Raw genomic sequence first — 18,244 nt, 5'->3', positions numbered from 1 at the left:
AGGGGTGCTGGCAGACATGGCCAACACCATGAAGGAGACAGTGGCATACCACCAGGCCCCTGACACCAGCCCAAACGATGAACAACCTTCCACATCCGCTGACGCTAGTGGACAGGAGGTCCCGCCACAGGCCCAACAGGCCACCAGCACCCCACCCCCTGCAGAAGGAGAACCACCTCACAGACGGTCCCTGTGATCCAGGCAGAAGACAGAGAACATTGGCAAGACCCCGCCAGGAATTAAGACTCTCCTGATTGTCACCCTTCTGTCCCACTATGTCACCCTGTCCACCTTGAACTGCCATTGCTCCACTTCCTATGCCCCATTGGACAATGCACCTGTGATACCAAGAGACTGGACTCTATCCTGGACATTTCTCCACCATCACCCCAGCCCCTTCCACATACCCCTATACACATTAGTCCATAAATAAACACCATTGAATCACAAAACAATCTGGAGTCAGTCTGTACTTTCACAAATGTATAATCACAACTTATTCGACAAATATCAATGTAAATGTTCATTTGCACATACCAATGTATGACAGTTGTTGGGCAGCAGTAAACATAGCAGAAGGCAGAATGAGTTACCCAGATCTGTGAAATGGAAAGCCAAAGTGAACTGTCAGGGTCCATACACAGAGGTTAAGAGGCTGACTTATACAATGTCCTACAGTAGTCAGATATGAGATGAGCAGTGCCAGTCTCTTACCTTTGTCTCACTGGAAGTACTACACGATGTTGTTTCGGTTGTCAATATCTTCTTCCTCTGTCTCCTCTTCCTCACTGTCCACAGGCTCCACAGCTGCCACAATACCATCATCAGGCCCATCCTCCTGCAGAAATGGCACCTGGTGTTGCAAAGCCAGGTTGTGCAACATGCAGCATGCCACGATTATCTGGCACACCTTCTTTGGTGAGTAGTATAGGGAGCCACCTGTTAGATGGAGGCACCAGAATCCGCTCAATAATACGCCTAGTTCGCTCATGTGTCTCATTGTAGCATTCCTCTGCCCTTGTACTGGCATTCCTCACTGGGGTAAGTAGCCATGAGAGGCTCAGGTAACCAGAGTCACCTGCAAATTTCGAGGGAAATCTGTTAGACACACTCTAACCCTTAGGGACTACACCATACCCAGACACCTATTCATACTGTGTGTGGACCTATTAGCCACAGTGCCTCTGGAGTTGGCCCATCACATAAGGGATGCTGCTATTCCTCAAAATGTAAGCGTCATGCACGGAGCCAGGATACTTGGCATTCACATGGGAGATGTACTGGTCCGCCAAACACACCATCTGCACATTCATAGAATGGTAGCTTTTTCGATTTCTGCACACCTGTTCATTTCTGCGGGGGGGGCAAATGCCACATGTGTATCATCAATGGCAACAATGATGTTGGGGATATATCCTAGGGTACAGAAGTCAGCTTTCACTTTGGGCAAATCCTCCACCTGGGGGAATACAATGTAGCTGCATATGTGTTTCAACAGGGCAGACAACACTCTGGTCAACACTTTTGAGAACATAGGCTGAGACATCCCTGATGCCATGGCCACTGTAATTTGAAAGGAGACACTTGCCAGGAAATGGAGCACTGACAGGACCTGCACTAGAGGGGGTATTCCTGTGGGATGGCGGATAGCCGAAATCAGGTCAGGCTCCAATTGGGCACACAGTTCTTGGATTGTGGCACAATCAAGTCTGTCTTCCATTGTCGACAGGTCCACCAGGGTTCTTTACACCGGAGGATGATGCCAACTCATCATCTGCCCCAGCGGATGTGCCCTATGGAGGGGACTGGTGAGCAGAGGGTCAAGTACCACAGAGTTTGCACAAGGGTTTTTGCTGTAATTTGAGTAAATCCGTGTGTGGCGTTGTCTGTCTGTATTTCTGCCCAAATGTGCTGTGACGCAGTTAGGTGCCATGCTATGTGCCACCCTGAAATGGTGGCTGCCTGACCTGTAAGGAGGGACAAGGGGAAATTAGGTAATTGCGCTGGCATTGTGCAGCGTTGCGGTAGGCTGTCGAAGACCGCTGCGCAATTCAGCATTGGTTATCATTGGGTCCTATGGGTTCCAGGAGCCAAAGATGATGTACGCCGGCGGTGACGGTACGCACTGCCGCGGACGTGACCGCCATTTTCTATCTGTTCACTCACTTGATACCTGACCTTCAACAGGAGAGGACCTACACTGCAAGTGCTGCTGTGACCTGTGTATGGAAGCAACAATGGCTCCAGTGTCTGGGGAAAGGGCCTCTGCCTTCACTGCAGAGGAGTTGGAAAAACTGGTGGATGGGGTCCTCCCCTAGTACACGCTACTCTACGGTCCTCCAGACAAACAGGTGAGTACACTGTGAGCATGATGCGTGGGCCATGAATGTATGGAGTGGTGTGGATGGAAGATACATGTGGGGGTGGGGGCTGAGGCCTGCATGTGAGGATGGTGAGTGTATGTGTGTCAGGGCATGGGTGGGAACTGGTGGGCAATGAGTAAGATGGGCTGTACGGGAGAGTAATTTCCTTTCATCCTATACCTTTCCTCCAGGTCAGCGCCCACCAGAAGAAGGGTATTTGGCATGCCATCGCCAAGGAAGTGCAGACCCTGGGGGTCTATCCTAGACGGAGCACCCACTGCCGCAAGAGATGGGAGGACCTGCGCCGCTGGAGCAAGAAGACGGCAGAGGCCCAGCTGGGGCTGGCCTCCCAACGTGGAAGGGGTGCCCGTCGCACCATGACCCCCCTGATGTTCTGGATCCTGGTGGTGGCATATCCGGAGTTGGATGGGCGCGTAAGGGGGTGAGTATAGTGTCATTCAGCTGACTATGCGCGTTTTACGAGGTGTCTGGGTGGGGGATGTGGGCTGTGGGTTCCCTTAGGCCAGGGCAAATGTGGTAGGGTAGGTCCCTTGTTAGGCTGGTTCTGAGGCACTCCAACCCCAGTAGTGGTAGCGGGCACCTACAACTAGTCAGCCTCCTGTGGGTTCCAGTTGTGCAGCAAATGGTGTTAGGCATAGTCCCCCATGGGCAGGTGATTTTCCTACTAACTGCTAGTTCATGGCCTAGAGCATAGGGCTGCTCCCTGTGTGTTGTGTCCGCCAACGGTAGTGTTGTTGCTGGCATTGACCATGTGTCTCCTCTGTCTCCCCCCCCCTTCTTGTTTTGTCACCCTGTCCTTGTGTACATTAGCATCATCTGGCGGAGGAGCACAGGCACGGGAGACGGAGGGAGCTGCATCCCACATGGCCCAAGAGGGTGAATCTACCAAGGGTGAAGGCACCAGTGGGACGGAGGGCAAGGAGAGCTCCACGACGGGGACAGGAGAGGACACCAGCGACAGCGACTCCTCCTCTGATGGGAGCTCACTTGCGGTGGCGCTCACCTCTGTGCCCAACGCAACAACAGGTACAGCTGCCACCAGCACTGCCTTCCCAGCAGCCCCTCAGCGTGTTTCCCGTGCCCACTCACCCAGAAGGGTGGGCATCTCCTTTGCCCCAGGCACCTTAGGCCCTGCCCCAGTCAGCCCTGCTGCCCTCAGTGATGAGGCTGTTGATCTCCTGAGATCCCTCACTGTTGGGCAGTCAACCGTTTTGAATGCCATCCAGGGTGTTGAGAGGCATTTGCATCAAACAAATGAATACCTGGAGGGCATTAATTCTGGTAAGGCGGCCTAACAGAGAGCATTTCAGGCTCTGGTCTCAGCACTGATGGCAGCCATTGTCCCTGTGTCCAGCCTCCCCCTTCCAACTTCCACTACCCAGACCCAGTCCCCTCTACCTCAGCCTATCCCAAGCACACCATCAGACCAGCATGCACACACATCAACACTCAAAAGTGGCTCAGGCAAACATAAGCACCACACATCCCACAGGCACTCACACAAGCACCATACCCATGCAGACACACCAACATCCACTGCCTCCACTGTGTTCCCCTCCTCCACGTCCTCCACCTCCCTCCCTGTCTCATCTCCACTCACACCTGCATGCACTACTTTCTCAGCCACTACCTCCCTCACCAGCAGGCCCATCACTACACACCGCTTACGTGCAATCACCACCCCCACTACCATTCACATTTCCCCTGTGTCCTCTCCCAGTTTGTCTGTGAGCCCTCCTCCCAAAGTACACAAACGCGGCACAACTCAACAGACGTACACCTCCTACAACCACTACCTCTTCCTCCACTCCAAAACCCCCTCCATCTTCCTGTCCCAGTGTATCGAAGAAAATTTACCTAGCTAACCTGGAGCTCTTCCTTACACCTCCCCCCTTCCTTCTCCTAGGACCAGGATGTCTAGATCCCAGCCCAGCACCTCAGCCACCAAATCTGCATCCGCTGTGGTCCCTGCTACTCCAGTACGGTCAAAGGTGGCACCCGTCAGAGCTGCCAGTGTGCCACCTACAGACAAGAAGGGCCACCCTATACCACCACCTGCAAAGCTAAAAAATGGACTGGCTTCAAGCAAGGGCCTGTCACACCACCCACCCAGCAAGGCCTCGCACAAACACAGAGTGGACAGTGCCTAGGTCCCTGCAGCGGCTGTCAAGATGGGGAAGGGCCACAAGCCAAGGGGCACATCACCTCTGGGCACGATGTCACCTGGGGAGGGGCTGGTGACCACCAAATTATCAGGGATGGCAGCCACATGCACCCCAGTCACCACCGCCGCTCCGACCGCCACCTGCACTGCCACCTGCACAGCCGCTGCCACAATGTCAGTATGCAGCATCCTCCCATCCAAGGCTGCCGGAGACGTATGGTGTCTCCATCCACCCCAATAGTCCCTTGCACCACGGCCTGCACTGGCAGCATCTCCGCCGCAGCCCCCGCCGCCTGCACCACCATCATTCCCAGTGTGCAGCCATCAAAGTCTGCAGGTGACGTCCTGGACCCCGGACACGCCACTTGAGACACTACCTCCAGCACTGACACGAACCAGCAATTGGCAGCCCAAGTCACCGCAAGATGGAGTGTGGGTCTGCCTCCATGGAGTATCATGCTACCTGTTCCGGGTACATCGCGTGGCTGTGACACACAGGTGAGACGAAGTCTACATGCCACACCCCAGGTGCAGCATCACTGGGTACAAAGCCCCCTCCAGAACCAGTGGAGAAAAGCATCCACTACCCCAGTCCTTGGCAGGATGAAGAACTCTGGGCACAAAGCCCCCTCAAGAACCAGTGGAGAAAAGCATCCACTAACACAGTCCTTGGCAGGATGAAGCACTCTGGGCACAAAGCCCCCTCCAGAACCAGTGGAGAAAAGCATCCACTAACACAGGCCTTGGCAGGATGAAGCACTCTGGTTACAAAGCCCCATCCAGAACCAGTGGAAGACGCCACCCACTTGAGAGTCTTTGGCTTTGCACTCCCCAGGACCAAGTAGTGGGCAAAGCACCCACTTGAGAGACTTGTGAGACTGTGGCTTTGCACCCCCCCCCCGACCAAGCAGTGGGCAACCCGCCCACTTGAGAGACTTGAGAGACTGTGGCTTTGCACTCCCCAGGACCAAATAGTGGGCATGGAGCCCCCTCAAGGTTCAGTGGTATCGTACCATCATCCGGCTGAGGTGCCCCCCCCTCCCTTCCCCCTGAGGTGCCTGTTTTTTTTGTGACCTGATGCCCCTGCAGTGTTCTCTTTGTTTTGAGGCAGGTGTCATGTGTGGGCTTCGCCCATGCTTTTTGTCACCAATGGTCCACAGACATTTCATGGGACAGTGTATGGACTTGTGTACTAGCTGTAAATATTTGTATATACTGATTTTTTTAATATCTCTTGCTATATCTGTATGTTACAATATAACACTAGTTAACCTCATTTTGTTTGGTCCTTGCGTTCTTCCAGGGGGTGACAGGTGTATCTGTGATGTTATTGGATATGTGTGTGTGTGTGTGATGTGGGTGGGGGTGTTGCGTTTTGCGTGTGTGTGTCACTCTCTTTTCCCTCCTCCCCTCCCCTGTGTGCTAGGTGCAGTACTCACCGTGGTTGTCGCCGCCGCCGTTTGTACTCCTGGTAGATGAGAAGATACACCAACATTGGTAAGACCTGTAGTTCGGGCTCCATGGCGTCCTGGTTCTTCGTTGAGTGAGAAAAATTATTCTAAAAAAGGTGTCTGCCACTGGGTTTTATTACCTAGCGGTGGTAGCCACTAGGTACTTATAGTTAGTACCTAGTTTTTACACAAAAAGCATTTTTTGTTTTGCTGGTAACTTTGGCACCGTTTAATGAATCTTCACAAGATTTTCCAAAAAGCAACGGTTGTCACTTCAGCTGTTTGTCTGGAAAGTTTTGGGGTGATATGTCAAGTGGGGCTGAGAAAAAAAGTGAGGGGGGTTCCCAAAACACATTTTCCCCCTCCATTTTTCCATAGGGATTTTGAATAGCGATAGCGCCAAAACCACTGGACGGAATTGCACCAGATTTGGCAGAAAGGTAGCTCCTGGTCCGGAAGGATGCGTTTTTGTTATCTGATGTAAATTTGTTCAGTAGTTTTCTAGTTATTGAATGAAAACAAAACGCGAAAACAAAATATATATATATATATATATATATATATATATATATATATATATATATATATATATATATGCGCAGATCCTCCTCCGATCCCCTCCCTGATTGGCAGCCACAACCTGACAGAAAAGTTGCGGCTGCCATTTGCTTTCCTGTATTGCCTGGGAGTGCGGGGAACAGTGTAAAAACGTATAAGGGTTCGGGGTACAGGTATCCAGACCACATAGGACACATGGAGGGGACCATGTGCAAAACATTGTCCTTTTTTTCCTGCCATCCGTGGATTTGAAGTTCTTCCTCGGATCGTGGGGAAATGCAATGCCCTGATTGGCTGCCCCCAACCTGACACCAATATTAATGTGTGCGTTAAAAGAATCATAGAAATTCACTGAAAAAAACAAGGGCTACAGGGACATTATAGTTAGATTGACATTTTACCCATACAAAACCAAAGAAATTCAGCAGTTATAGTTATACTTATAGTTATACTTATCTGAAGAAACTGTAACTCATGCCAGAAAGTAACTTTAGGCCACGAGTTATAGTTTCTTAACATAAGTATAACTATAAGTATAACTATAACTGCTGAATTTCTATGATTTTGTGTAGGTAAAATGTCAACCTAACTATAACATCCCTGTAACCTTTGTGTTTTTCAGTGGAGATATATATATATATATATATATATATATATATACACATATAATATATATATATTTATTTGAATTCTTTCACAAAGTAATCTTCCATTCTACATCTTGGTGTGTTGGAAAATAAATGGCACCATACCATTATTGTTTCGTTTCAAAACCTTCAACCACATCATAGAGTCCTCGGGCCAAACTGTCCTTTTTTGAAGTTGAAATGTGCATTTAAATCTCTTCCTTCTCTAAGAGCATCTAGAATGCTTCTACATTAACATACACACACACACACACACACACACAGATATATATTTGTCATTTCACTTTTTCACTTTAAAGTGATATTATAGTTAGTAAGATCTTACTTTATGTAAAACAAAAACAAATCACTGAAAAAAAGCTTAATGTGATGATAATGACATCATCGATTATGTCAATCAGAGAGGGGTCAGAGGGCTTAAGTAGAAGTTTATCTGCTCCATGGTGCCCTTGCTATGCTGCCCTTTATTATTCTTGAAGAGCCAAGCAGCTTTACATTGTTACAGACCAAAAGCCCAGTGATAGCTGTAACAGTTATTGCTTTTAAAATTCAGTTCCATAGACAGAAAACAACCATTTTCTCCTGAATAAAGTTATCAGAGGGATGCATAAATGGGAATAGACAAGGATTACCCCTAAAACCTATCCTGACTTTAAAAGGCTGTCCCCTGTGACTGAAAGAGGAGGGGGAAAAGGGAGCTTAAATCTATGATGTTTTACCAAAACATTGAGTTGGAAATATTGTCTTACATAATATTGTTGCCTATATATTGTGATATCAAGAATATTGTCACGTGGCATTTTGAAGATAAGAATATGTTTTTTTTGTGCTGTATTTACTATTGTTGTTAAAAGAAATTGTATACGATTTGGATGTAATCATTTTTTGCTATACTTTTGTATTATTGTAAATATCATAGCCCTCATTACGAGGCTGGCTGACAGGATTGCTGCTGCTGAGGCAGTCTGACCACCATTAAGACCCTGGTGGTCAGACTGCAAGGGTTCTGCCAGCTCTGCTGGGATCGGTGATCCCGACTGCCTGGCGGTGGTGATGAACGTAATCCTCCAGCATGCAGATTACAACTTTGTTCTACGCCAGCCTTTTCATGGCGGTTTCACTGCCACAAAAGGCTGGCAAAGAACAGGTGCAGGGGGCCACAGGTGGCCCCTGCAATGCCAATTCACTTGGCATGGGCTGTGCAGACAGTGAACATTGCCAGAGTGCTGGTGCACCCTGCGGGCTACAGCATTGCCACTGTCTCGATCACAAGCTGGAGAGAATGCTGTAGCCTGTTTCCTGCTAGGCTGGCGGGCAGAAACCGTGGTTTCCGCCTGCCGGCTTAGCGGGAAACTCCTAATAGGTGCAACGGGGTGGTCGCCACTATGGTGGCAGCCACCCTGTCAGGAGTTTGCCGGACGGGCTTTCCTGCCTGCCAAAATCATAATGATTCCATATATGTTTGTTAATCTTTTATTATTGAAGTGTTAGGGTAGGTAGATTTTTAAATGTCTTAACTTTTTTCTTACTAAGTTAAAATGTAAATTTTATGTAGACATTTGTTTTAGTAAATTGGTTTGATTTGTTTATGTTGAATTTTGTGTAGCGTATTTATGAATGCATATTCCAGAATTAAATAAATCTGGAAGTATACCAGTTTCACCGCTCGAATTAATATGAAAACACAAAATAAATATGGATAAATACCAATAAGATGGCCAAAAAAATATGAATAAATACAGACGGAAATGTTACAAAAATAAACACCATCAAACCGGGAGCCCTATTTACAGTTAATTTTTAATGGTTGGGAAATATGTATTGCTTTCACAGCTGATTGTTTTCTTATGGTTTTTTTATGTGTTATGCATAGTATATATTGTTTTGGTAGCTTGTTTAAGGTGTTGTTTTTAAAAGAGGGTGTTTTTTTGGGTTCAATACAAATTCATTTATTTATTAATGAAAAAGTTTATTTTAGCTTGGTTTCTCATAAAACATTTACAAAATACAATGCATAAAACACATCCAGTTATACAATGTGAAAAATATACAATATTAATCTGGTTTATCTAGAATACACCATCTAGAATAAAATTAATATTAAAAATGAAGCCCCAGTAGTTTCCTTTGACTCAACACAGAAAATAAAAATGTAATTTTGAAGACACAATTACATTATGTCAGTCCCAAGTACTCATATGGCTAACTGGGAGTGTTGAACCTCCAAAATGCAACTTAGGGCATAGCCTTGATGATGAATAGCTAGGACAGAAGAACAGGACATGATTTATATTGTCCTTCCCAGTGCCCCATCCCTTACACAAATACATGCTAGTCAATCTGCTCTCCCACTTGCAAGTAAAACTGTGGAGTAGACATGTATTTATTCATATTTATTTCAGTAACTTGGGTTTTGTTATTAAAATCTACTTTTTGACTGATTGGTATAAAATATTAAATTAATATGAATCAATACTTTTTTGCTTCATTTTTGTTACTTACTTGTATTTTAGTTTTCGGTTGAATAGTTAGATTTTTCAGAATAGTGTTCTTGCTATGGATTCTAGGTATGGTAGTCATTGGTTGTTAGTAATGGATTGTACTTTTCATTGTAATATTTCATACATTTCTTTAGTTTGATACTTTTGGTTTTAGTTGCATTAGAGATTGTTCTAATTTGCCTTGTTCTTTTTTTAACATTCTTAGGAATTGGTAGAGAATAGCGTGGCTTCAGGGTAGTGTGCCTTGGAAGACATTGTGCCACTCTTTCACTGTAATACTTGTGTTGGCTTGCTGGGCTATGTTACTGCTATATACATTCCAACATGGTAAGTGATACTTCTTTTAGTTCGTAGGCAGATTGGGTGATTAATGAGTGTGCTACACTTAGTACAGATTTTTGGATGTGCCTACCTATATTCTGGTTAAAATGATAGTAACAGCCCTGTTCAGATGCATGTCGGTATATTTTAAAAATGAAACACAATGATTACTTTTGGGGATAGTAGTTGTTAGTTTAGAATTTTAATTAGTAGTTTGTGATGTGTTGGATTATTTTCTTAGGCAAAATACATGCAGTAAAGCCATATTTGTGCTTTTGTATTCAAAGTGAATGGTGTATCATTGCATGAGTGTTAGAGGGTCCAATTTAAATGTGTGGTCCATCATCCATGTGTTGCTTTGTGTTAATTGTAGCATGTTATTTTGTGTTGCATAATTTATTATTCTGCGGTCGTTGTTAGAGTTGTCATAAATAAGGAAGGGTTCCATGTTATGCGCTGTAGTTAAATTATCGGGTATATTTATGTCTTCAAGGTTTTTAGGGGCGGCCGGGGTTTCATTTGTGGCTTACCTAGGTCCAGTTATGAGTCCTTATTTGTATAGGATACCCAGGAGTTATCAGTTATATAATCAGGAACCTTTGTTTAGAATTTTTAAAATAGTTCCAGGGGATTCCTATGAACGAGTGCTGGCTTCTAACACAACACATTTCTAACTTAATTTTCCCTAACATCAAGTGGATAATTATGTTCTCTAATGCTATGCACAATTTTATTTTTAATCATAACCCTCACATAACAATAATTTGGTTAATACTTTGTAGAATTCCAATGTATTATTTGTGTGCTTGAGCTTGCTTGATTGTAGGTATATCCCATTTGAGTCAAGCCCAGTTATGCTTTTTGAGATTTAGTAGCTCTTTTTGACAATTGTGTGGGTTTTACAATTCTACATTATGGACCTTATTATGAGTGTGGCTGTCTGGTTTGTCACCAATGCGGCGGTCCAACTGTCACATTACAACCTTGGTGGTCGGACCGCCAGGAAACCACCAGCTCTGCCAGGATCTTGTATCACGGCGGTCTGGCGGTGGTAGAGGACCTAATCCGCCAGGGCAGTGCTGCAAGCAATGCTGCCCTGTGGATTATGACCTCATACTCAGCCAGCGGTTTCATGGCGGTATTACCGCCATGAAAAGGCTGGGGGAGAACAGATGCAGAGGGCCACAGGGGGACCCCTGCACTGCCCATGCAATGTTCACTGTGTTCCTACAGCATTGCCGCCAGATTGATTACGAGCCGGAGACAATGCTGTAGCCTGTTTCTCGCTAGGCCAGCGGGCGGAAACTTAGGTTTCCGGCTGCCGACCTAGCAGGAAACCCATAATAGCTCCGGCGGGGAGATCGCAGCATAGGTGGCGACAACCCTGTCAGGAGTTTGGCGGACGTAGTTTAACGCCCGCCAAACTCATAATGGGGCCCTATATGTTTGTACTAACTGTATTTTAAGCAGGAATAATATTAAAAAATGCATTATATATTTTCACATTTTATACTTACATATGAGATGTTGTTTCCTTTTGTAAAGATATTTGTTGCGATATTTGGTGTTCTTGATGTTTGATATTTGCCCATTCAGAAAATAACATTTCCTATAAAGGTGTGTATGAAAAATAGTTGCACTCTTTCTAGGGTTTCTTTTACTCTACTTTCATTTGTTAACTATAAACTTGATGGATGCGTTACTCTGTTACAATGGTGACAGATATCCCATCCGCCGAAATCGCAATCCCTTTATAGCCTATGGGATTTCGATTTCGGCAGACAGGATATCCATCACCGTCGTGACACAGTAACCCACCCACTGAGTTGTAGATCAGGCCCTCACACTCTATATTGTGAAGTTTTGTAATGTCCTACTAAGTTCGTAGGAACCATATAACATTATATTTATTACAATTTATTTACATAAAATTACTTTTTTAATATATAAACATTTTTAAGTGACATATTGTTTGGTTTAATTTTATACATTTTGTTTAATGTTAGTTGTATATTTTTTGCTTATTTAATTTAAAGTTACTCTAATATATTTTATGTAGTAGTTCGGTGGATTATATTTAAGGTATCTTTTATTAATTGTTAACAACATTTTAGTTGTCAATAATGTTATTTTGAAATTTGGGTAGTGCTCTCTATATATTGAACGAGGGAACAATTTTGTACGATTATTTTGTTTTTGAATATTTGGGTGTGTTAGATATTTTTTACAAGGATATTTTTGTTTTTATTGTTTAGGTATAGGATGACAATGTTTTTGTGATCAATATTTGTTGGCTATATTTATGTATTTAAATATTGTTGCTCTTGAGATTGTGTCATACAATCAAAATCACACTTACAAAAAAGATTTCAAAACATGATGAAGTTTAAAAACTTTCCTGTGAAGCGTGAAATAGGCCACTCAGAAACATTTTATTTAGTAAATAGAGAAGGCAGGGCAAAGCTCTGTATGCTGAGATCCTTCTCATACAGCCAAAAAAAGAAATAAAGGCTTACATTGAACTGCAAGCTGAAATTGTGGTAGATAATGACAACCATAAATCAAAATTATTGTTTTATTCCCTAGTCTAGGTTGCATGCCTTTGACAACAATATGTTTTCCCTAATTTTAAGAATGAGAAAGGAGGATATTTTCCTGGGCAGAATTGTTTCTATATATGTGTCTTTACCTAATGTTAAGTTTATAATAGGGTTTGATATTTGTGTTTGTTTTAAGAGTGCATGGAAATGTAAAGCAAATGTTGCCCGTTCATAGTCATTTTGATTGTTTTTTTGTGTTGGAGAGTTTTTTTTCTCTGCTTTTAAAAGTGTTCTGGGATCCAGCAGATGTGAGGTACAATTCACTGTTCATCAATTCATATACAATACCTTTGGCAGGAAGATGGTATTACAGGAAACACTTTCCTTGGCTTTATACTCTGGAAATCTCTTTGATGGAAATAATGAAATGTATGTCCTGCAGGCACCTTCATGTCCACTACTAGATTTGATATCCAACTCTTAATTGACATGCATCACACAAATATGAACCAAAATATACTTTACTATCCTAGGGCATGTCTTTGAGGTGGGTAGCATTGGAACATCCACGAAAAAATAGACATTTGTCTTGTTTGCCCCACCTCATGGTTTACCACATCCACTCAAAGTTGTGTAAAGGTTTCTTTTCATGGCAAGGGGAGCCACCCGTGGCAGAGCCATTGGGGAAGCACCCCAAGGTCTGCCTGTGAAAATTACATTGGAAAGCCTGATCTATCATGTTTGAGCCCTCTGAAATCATACTCACCATTTTGCCCTTACCCAGGAACACCATGCTGATAAATGTTCCCTACACATTAGACAGGGAACACTAACTTTAAAGGGCAAGTGATGGTGGGGTTAGTGAGGTCAATGCTGTTGCCTACCAAAAGTTTTAGAAGCCCGCAGACATACCCACTAATGAGGCTTTTGTTGTCTTTTATGGAATACTCCCACTATTGCACTTTTAGTTGCAGTGGTAGTTTCATACATTAGCTACTCAAATGAAAGCAATGAGTGTCTCAAAGTGAAAACAATGACCTGGCTTATAGATCCCAAATATTCTTTGCCAGCCTCATCCTGAATTTAAGAAAAACAAATTACATCTAATTTTCCCTAATGTTACTTCACTAGCTGCACATGAACAAGCGGTTATACACTTGTGAAAATACACCTTTCATAAAATCACATATAATTCTATCAGGGTGAGTGATTGAGATTTGCTTTTACTTTATTTGCTTTTAAAACACAGTTTACTCATCTAAAGGCAGCTGGTTGCTGGAACACTTAAAAATAATAAGAGTAATTTTAGGTGTTAGGATAAGAATCAGCAGAATAAAAAGTAGGTGTCAGCAACAGAACAAGAGCTTTTCGAGAGTTTTCTTCGGGGTAGGAATGCCTTGGCAACACTGAAGATGGATCAGAAGGTCACTGAAGAGCATAGGTCCTGAAAGCTTGTGATTCATCCTCTGCAGTTACAGTTTTGAATGTAAGAAATCTCCGAGAGAAATAGAGATTCAAAGTGAAGTGATCTAGAGGACCACTAGAGAGGGAAGTACTCTCCCAAATGCAAGAGTAAAAGGCACAGGCATTTGAAAAGCTGTTTTCCAAAATGTAGTTGGTGAAAGGCTCTCCTGGCTCAGATCTAGGATAATTTTTTTTCATCTTCACAACTTTTCAGATTGCAATGTTTCTTCCTAAATTCTATCTGGAGAATAATACAGACAACTGAGGGAGACTGTTGTAAAGATATAGGGCAAGAAAAGAGCCTAGATAGAGATTTACAAAGGTTCTGAATTACGTTTGAGTTATATTGCTAACACAGACCCTATGCAAAAGCTTTCTTGTGATTTACAAAGCAATGCAAATGGCTATGTGCATTGCTTTACAAAGAAAAAGTAATGCAATGCAGCATGATGAATTTTGATGGAAACCCATTTCTACAAAGAATAGTAGACATAGATATGTGCCAAAATGGTGTGCCTGCCTGAAGCTGGCTTAGCAATGAAAAATATATTTATTTATCCTTTAAGAGGCAATAGCATTAAAGGATGGTTTTTGTGGCAGAACGTACCCATTTCTCCACAAAAACCATCCTGACCACCCCCCACAGACACCCTTGCACTATGACTCAAGGGTGTCTGTGTGGGTGTCATGCAGCACAAAGTGCTCCAGTGCATGGAGAGAGTAGAACTGCATAATTTCTTCGAAGATATGAGGCAGGTCCGCTCTCTTATGATGATGAAACTCAGTGCAGCAAAGTACTGCATTGTGGTGCACCACTTGTTAGTAAATTTGGCCCCTACTGATTTCATCTTGGAAATCTGTACTAGGGAAGCACCCATAGACGCAGCACTAAACAGGTTGATACGTCAATGCTAGCAGATGCAAGTCTAAGAGGGCTGCTCCATCAGTGTTTATTTTATTCCAATCATTAGGAGCTCAGGTTTGTTAGCATATATTTTCAGAGTATTCTTCCACATCTACTAATGGAGGATAGGCAGTACATTAACCTAGTCATAAACCTATGAGCAGACTATGCTTGACAAATAATCAACTGATCATTATTTGTATATGACAAACATGCCGGACTACAAGGACTGCATCTTCATTTTCCTCAACCAATCCAAAGCTTTATTAATAATAATCTTCCAATAATTTGCATACCTATGGTGGTATTGAGGCAAAAAGTCTGGTGATTCAGGCCATCCTACTTCACATTATACCCAAGAGGTGGTATTTAATCTTTTCTGACAAATTCACAGAAGGGTAGAGTGGTGTACAACCCTTCATCCTCTTTAATACCTTCATAATCATGTAACTCCTGGCAGCCATGCTTTGAAGCTACATGGACACTCTTTAACTATTTGTGATGACCAGAGCCATATTGGAAAACATCAGGTACTGCAAATGGACATCTCTCCATTTGCAATTAAACCAAGGATGAATTGCGTGTGGCCCAGCCTAATGGGTGTAAAAGTTGAGATCTTGTCTGTAAGCTCTAGAAATTGGTTTAATAAATTCCTGAAAGAGTGCACAGAGTCGTCACTCTTCTTGCAAATAAACACTTTGGTTGACTTTCTCCTTTGCTTTGTGGGATCCTATCCCTGCATATGGCGCAGGAATTCGATTTCTTCCTTGCACTGACCATTTTATGAATTGTCTTTCACAATTAAGCATTCCAGAGGCTCCCCTCTCAAAACAACATCTTGAGAGACCACAAACAATTGCCAACAACCTCATCCAAAACTGAAAAAAACAAATCACCTATTATCTCCGATTCCTCTTTTAGGACCTGGCCTTCTTGGCAGGGTTACCTCCAACCTTTTTTTGCCCTCCACCTCATATTTTTTCTGAATTCGTTTTTGCTGGCCTTAGGTCTCTATGCACTTTGCCACTGCCAACTAGTGCTGATGTGATTGTTCTCACTCCCTTAAATTTGGTAGAATTGGCTTATACCTGATTGGCATATTTACTTAAGTTATACATCTCTAGTAGCGAGGTATGCCATATACACAGGGTGGGTAAATTAAAGGCTACTAATGGACCTGCTGCACGGATTATACCACTGTCTACCGCAGCCCCGTAAAGTATGTCTCACGGCAGCGATTGCAGCCTAGTAGCTGCTCTAGGCTAGCATGTCGACTTGGCAAAGTAACCGCCCTTGCTAAGTCTGAAACTCACCTTTCATACTGTGAGGCCTACCTCTCCTACAGGATATAGGGCGACCTCGGGCTTGCCCTTTGCAAACCCTGGCACTGTCTGAGAGAACCCTGGCCTTAGAGGTGGCACAATCAGTGCCAGAAACACTGCGGCTGCTCCTCCCTATGGACATTGGTTAGGGCTCCACTATTTTTTCTCATCGTTTTTGTTACAGTAATGGGGAAAAAAGCGTGTGTGTGTGTGTGTGTGAAATTGAAGGTCAAAGGGAGCGAGATGTCACTTCTGCTAACCCTAGCATTTTGGTGAATCGACTTTCATGCTGGCAGGTGTTTTTCCTCAGTTGACTAAGCCTACAATGTACAGGAAGTGTGGGGTGGTGGGTTACAAAGGCATGTGGTGGGATAAATACTAGGCATGCGCATGTGGTCGGCGCTGAGTAGCGCCGGCCACGGGCTTGTGAGCAACAGTGCGGGCCCAGGCTCTTATTCCTGCACAAATGATGCACTGCGGTCATCTGCAAGTTTTACGGCGCTGGGTCCTACGCGTGCTCTGGGTAAACAGCTCTAGTGACCTATAAAACAGGAAACAAACATTTGCAAATCTTTAAAACTCTTTGCATGCAAATCTGTTAAGTGTCGCTTCAATCATAGTTTACAGACGTGAGGGAATCTCCAAAAATAATCCAGCATTTTGCTTAGTTACTGTCACCAAGTGATGTGGAATTAAGCATTTAGTTCTCCAAAGCAATTTTTCCCTTTTCCATTCAAAGGTTTATATTAATTTTGAAACAATTACAGCACATGCACAGCGCGCTGCCCGCCTCCGCCCCCGCGGGAACTGGGACTCACATAAAGGTGGCTAGCTTAGGACAGAGAACACTTCCCAAGCCGTCGCCGCATGGGCCGGGCCCACTGAGGCACTCACAGGGACCGCGCGCAGAACGGCATCCATAAAACACAGAGACCGTCACGGGAAACAGGCGTGATAGTCTCCTGGACCCACGAGGAAATCTGAAGAAACAGGCGTACAGGGCCCTGCGTAGAGAGACACTCGGAGCAGGTGTGAGAGTTTGCTATTATCAGAGACAGTCTCTCAAACAAGTCATTCTGGAGTTGTTAGTCTCACGGAGGCAGCCATGAGTGCTTTTTGAACCGACCGAGGCGCTCATATGGCGCAGGCCTATAGTGCCTTGGATCCAGAGGCACTCACAAAGAGCTTCGGGGTGGGGGCATTTGGGGTGTTACAGCCCCTAGTGTATTTTTTGATGAATAGTTGGGTACAGGTGCTTTCAGTTGGGTATGGTGAGGCGTCGGTCGCATTTCACCTGGGATTTATGCACGCACACATTGACAAAAAACACACACACTGTTTTTCAAGCCGTGACAAATGTTAATTACTTTACAAAATATAGTGTTTCTCTCACTTAGAACTATACCAGTTTCTATACCTCTCCCTTTCCAATGCCTCTTAAGCTCCTCTCATCCGCTAGTCGTATAATGTAGTTTAACATTATATTTCACAGTGATTGTCGGTAAATTTGAAGCTCACCTCCCCAATCTTACTGACCAAGCTACGCCCCTGACAGGGTTTACAGGACCCCGAAACCACTGAGATATCAGAAGCAGCACCCCCTGACATCCAGACACACCCCTAGACAGCAGGCGTTACAGTATCCGAAACGCACCGAGACACTTAGAAGCAGGCCTGAACCTGTCTCAGCAGAGACACGAGTAGACAGCAGACTACCGTCCTGACCCCCACGGAGACATTCACTCTGCGCCATCCTTGTGCTTGAAACCGTCACTGTCGGTCATCCTCGATGTCCAGGTACAAAAAATGGCGCCCGGGAGTGAGTAGCTGGACAGGCAAAAACAGGTGTGACCTGAAGCTTCCTCTGCGGCCACCGTAGAGGGGGCAGCAGGGAGGTCGCCGATTCAGACCCCACCCGCGGTGACCCCGGCGACGGTCCACCCAGGTACGGATGCCCACTGCTATGGGTGATGCTGAGCGCAGGAGGG

Source organism: Pleurodeles waltl, chromosome 12 (assembly GCF_031143425.1).
Source record: "Pleurodeles waltl isolate 20211129_DDA chromosome 12, aPleWal1.hap1.20221129, whole genome shotgun sequence".
In the NCBI taxonomy this organism is placed as follows: domain Eukaryota; kingdom Metazoa; phylum Chordata; class Amphibia; order Caudata; family Salamandridae; genus Pleurodeles; species Pleurodeles waltl.
The sequence above is the reverse complement of the archived record's forward strand: the minus strand, read 5'-3'. Positions refer to the sequence as shown.